At 51.4% G+C, this 5,000-nt stretch overlaps 1 non-coding gene across 1 annotated transcript in view; it reads left to right on the forward strand.

Moving 5' to 3' along the window:
- Positions 1 to 4,281: 4,281 nt before the first annotated feature.
- The window catches only part of LOC124569987, a 1,910-nt gene continuing 1,191 nt past the window's right edge, over positions 4,282 to 5,000 (forward strand). Inside the window, exon 1 of the ribosomal RNA XR_006971406.1 lies at positions 4,282 to 5,000. This exon is cut by the window's right edge and continues 1,191 nt beyond it. This is a non-coding gene — a ribosomal RNA (small subunit ribosomal RNA).

Genomic DNA, 5,000 nt, shown 5'->3' on the forward strand with positions numbered 1-5,000 from the left:
ATTAGACAATCCACACTGTCATAACCAGACTGGGAGGTCCACTCAGAAAACAGAATATCCCACCCACCCGACAACCACCATTGCTCAGCCAAGCCACCAACACCCACACATGTCCTACACAGGGGTGCACCCAACATCACAATACTGCCTCCTCTCACAGCACACAAACAATGGCAGGAATGAAAGACACAGGTCTGCCACAAGCATGGAATGAGAGCGCCGCCTGTCATGAGCCAAAGGTGCATCCTGACGTGGCAAATCAGATGATGCCGCAGGCATCCACTTACTATAATCACAATCAACAAACCGGCCGCCCCGCCCCGCCCCCCATTAAACCTTTCCTTACAACAATGTGTACCTTAACCTAACCTATATCGTACCGTAACCTAACCTATATCGTACCGTAACCTAACCTATGTCGTACCGTAACCTAACCTATGTCGTACCGTAACCTAACCTATGTCGTACCGTAACCTAACCTATGTCGTACCGTAACCTAACCTATGTCGTACCGTAACCTAACCTATGTCGTACCGTAACCTAACCTATGTCGTACCGTAACCTAACCTATGTCGTACCGTAACCTAACCTATGTCGTACCGTAACCTAACCTATGTCGTACCGTAACCTAACCTATGTCGTACCGTAACCTAACCTATGTCGTACCGTAACCTAACCTATGTCGTACCGTAACCTAACCTATGTCGTACCTTAACCTAACCTATGTCGTACCTTAACCTACCCTATGTCGTACCTTAACCTAACCTATGTCGTACCTTAACCTAACCTATGTCGTACCTTAACCTAACCTATGTCGTACCTTAACCTAACCTATGTCGTACCTTAACCTAACCTATGTCGTACCTTAACCTAACCTATGTCGTACCTTAACCTAACCTATGTCGTACCTTAACCTAACCTATGTCGTACCTTAACCTAACCTATGTCGTACCTTAACCTAACCTATGTCGTACCTTAACCTAACCTATGTCGTACCTTAACCTAACCTATGTCGTACCTTAACCTAACCTATGTCGTACCTTAACCTAACCTATGTCGTACCTTAACCTAACCTATGTCGTACCTTAACCTAACCTATGTCGTACCTTAACCTAACCTATGTCGTACCTTAACCTAACCTATGTCGTACCTTAACCTAACCTATGTCGTACCTTAACCTAACCTATGTCGTACCTTAACCTAACCTATGTCGTACCTTAACCTAACCTATGTCGTACCTTAACCTAACCTATGTCGTACCTTAACCTAACCTATGTCGTACCTTAACCTAACCTATGTCGTACCTTAACCTAACCTATGTCGTACCTTAACCTAACCTATGTCGTACCTTAACCTAACCTATGTCGTACCTTAACCTAACCTATGTCGTACCTTAACCTAACCTATGTCGTACCTTAACCTAACCTATGTCGTACCTTAACCTAACCTATGTCGTACCTTAACCTAACCTATGTCGTACCTTAACCTAACCTATGTCGTACCTTAACCTAACCTATGTCGTACCTTAACCTAACCTGTATTGCGCCTTAACCTAACCTGTATTGCGCCTTAACGTAACCTGTATTGCGCCTTAACGTAACCTGTATTGCGCCTTAACGTAACCTGTATTGCGCCTTAACGTAACCTGTATTGCGCCTTAACGTAACCTGTATTGCGCCTTAACGTAACCTGTATTGCGCCTTAACGTAACCTGTATTGCGCCTTAACGTAACCTGTATTGCGCCTTAACGTAACCTGTATTGCGCCTTAACGTAACCTGTATTGCGCCTTAACGTAACCTGTATTGCGCCTTAACGTAACCTGTATTGCGCCTTAACGTAACCTGTATTGCGCCTTAACGTAACCTGTATTGCGCCTTAACGTAACCTGTATTGCGCCTTAACGTAACCTGTATTGCGCCTTAACGTAACCTGTATTGCGCCTTAACGTAACCTGTATTGCGCCTTAACGTAACCTGCATTGCGCCTTAACGTAACCTGCATTGCGCCTTAACGTAACCTGTATTGCGCCTTAACGTAACCTGCATTGCGCCTTAACGTAACCTGCATTGCGCCTTAACGTAACCTGTATTGCGCCTTAACGTAACCTGTATTGCGCCTTAACGTAACCTGTATTGCGCCTTAACGTAACCTGTATTGCGCCTTAACGTAACCTGTATTGCGCCTTAACGTAACCTGTATTGCGCCTTAACGTAACCTGTATTGCGCCTTAACGTAACCGATATTGCGCCTTAACGTAACCTATATTGCGCCGTAACGTAACCTATATTGCGCCGTAACGTAACCCACATTGCCCCTTAACGTAACCTATATTGCGCCGTAACGTAACCTATATTGCGCCGTAACGTAACCCACATTGCCCCTTAACGTAACCCACATTGCCCCTTAACGTAACCCACATTGCCCCTTAACGTAACCCAACACACGTTGGGCCTTAACCCAACACACGTTGGGCCTTAACCCAACACACGTTGGGCCTTAACCCAACACACGTTGGGCCTTAACCCAACACACGTTGGGCCTTAACCCAACACACGTTGGGCCTTAACCTGCTCTGTAATTGTCATACGACGCGTTAAATTAGTGTAGTGTTGCCTAACTGCAACCCCCGCAATATAGTTTGCTACTCGCACTGCCCGGTCCCCAGTGTATCGCTTCATGTTAAACACCTTGCAGCTATACACTGTAATGTGGATGGCAGCAGGACGTACATGCTCAATGCCCTTTGCAGTTGTTCATTGGCATTTGCAGTTGTTCATTGGCATTCGCATGGCGAAGCACTTAGCCTACGCTGTGGTACGGCCTGTGTCAACTGTCCGCTGATGTTGTACGTCCAAATCACACACTGTACTGCACATTGGTCCTCATGTACTGAATGATACATCGTGGTACATGTGACCGTACAACGACTGCGCCAACAACGGCGAACCATGCGGTCCAAATGTTGTGCACTCAGCTACGTGTCGTCTCCCTATAAGAGCTGGATTGCAGTGTGGTATGCCCTGGATGGCGATCAGCATGAGCCGTCTGTTGATGTAGTGGCGCGTGTTGTCAGACGTAGTCGTCTCTTCTCACACACCGTGATAGCACGGTGCACTGCGTTCCACATCTGCGACATGCGACAGAGGCCGGTTGACAGTCGTTCGCGCAATGGACATCGCATACGTACGGGGGCCACCTTCCACGTGTTCGCTAAGCGTGGACATGTTGTTGCGTGTATGTGGGCAGACAGTGTGTCGTGACACCTGACACAGGCATGCAACAATCGTTGAATTTGCAAATGGCGATGGACGCCTACGTTTGCTGGTGACGTTACGCAAATGAACAACTGGTAAACCGTTGTGGTGCGGTTGTTCTCGCTAGGGGTGAATCAGTGATGGCGACGATCGGTTGAGCTACCAACCGGTTGTTGCAGCGATACCCACCATGCCCACGAACGTGAATGGCATGTGGGTGTGAAGCGATACGCGGCGGTGGCTGGGTGGGACCGTCCCCGGCCGGTGAGGGGGGGCCTCCCGGCGTGTTGGCCGTGCGGTGCGTGGGCGCACGCGCTACAGCCGGCTGGTGGGGGCGGCCAGTGGCAGGCGCGCCGGCCGACGGAGGCGGCAGGCGGCGCAGCTGCGCGCCGGCGCACCCTGCACGCGGCGCCGTGCGGCCAAAGTAGGTCCTCGCGGGCCCGGTGCGAAGCGCGGTGGACATCTGCAGTGTGCTGGTCCGATTGAGGACTGTGTGCGCTGAGGATGCGCCGCCGCCCGGCGCTCGGCGCCGCGACGCCGTCTGCTGCTCGGTCGCCTCTGCGGTTCTCGCAGGTGGTTTGTATCGCAGCTGTGCGGACGTGTTGGCGCGTGCGCTGTGCTGGGAGAGTTCGCTTCGGCACCCAAGTGGGGCTTTTGTCCTTCTGTGGCGCTGGCGTTGGAGCTGCCGGTCACCGTAGGTGGCGCGTGTTGTCTCCCGCCGGCAATGCCACGACAGCACGCTCCCGGGCCTCTGTCGGCAGCGGCAAGCTCAGTTGGGAGCACGGGTGGTCGCACCTAAAGCGTCTACTCGCCAAACTCCGGGCGATTGCGCCTCTCTCGAACCCGACCAAGTACTTAGGACGGCGCTGCGCGCCGCCGGGACCTGAGAGGGTTTCGAGGTGTATGGTGCAGGGGAGCTCAGCCTCCTCCTGTTTGCAGAATAATTGAGCGGACGCTTGCGTGTTCGCGCGGGCCCCCGGGACACACTCCCGGGCGGCCGGCTGCTCAGCTCTAGTTGACGCAGCTCCCTGGTTGATCCTGCCAGTAGTCATATGCTTGTCTCAAAGATTAAGCCATGCATGTCTCAGTACAAGCCGCATTAAGGTGAAACCGCGAATGGCTCATTAAATCAGTTATGGTTCCTTAGATCGTACCCACGTTACTTGGATAACTGTGGTAATTCTAGAGCTAATACATGCAAACAGAGTCCCGACCAGAGATGGAAGGGACGCTTTTATTAGATCAAAACCAATCGGTCGGCTCGTCCGGTCCGTTTGCCTTGGTGACTCTGAATAACTTTGGGCTGATCGCACGGTCCTCGTACCGGCGACGCATCTTTCAAATGTCTGCCTTATCAACTGTCGATGGTAGGTTCTGCGCCTACCATGGTTGTAACGGGTAACGGGGAATCAGGGTTCGATTCCGGAGAGGGAGCCTGAGAAACGGCTACCACATCCAAGGAAGGCAGCAGGCGCGCAAATTACCCACTCCCGGCACGGGGAGGTAGTGACGAAAAATAACGATACGGGACTCATCCGAGGCCCCGTAATCGGAATGAGTACACTTTAAATCCTTTAACGAGTATCTATTGGAGGGCAAGTCTGGTGCCAGCAGCCGCGGTAATTCCGGCTCCAATAGCGTATATTAAAGTTGTTGCGGTTAAAAAGCTCGTAGTTGGATTTGTGTCCCACGCTGTTGGTTCACCGCCCGTCGGTGTTTAACTGGCATGTATCGTGGGACGTCC

Source organism: Schistocerca americana, unplaced genomic scaffold (genome assembly GCF_021461395.2).
Source record: "Schistocerca americana isolate TAMUIC-IGC-003095 unplaced genomic scaffold, iqSchAmer2.1 HiC_scaffold_1579, whole genome shotgun sequence".
In the NCBI taxonomy this organism is placed as follows: Eukaryota; Metazoa; Arthropoda; class Insecta; order Orthoptera; family Acrididae; genus Schistocerca; species Schistocerca americana.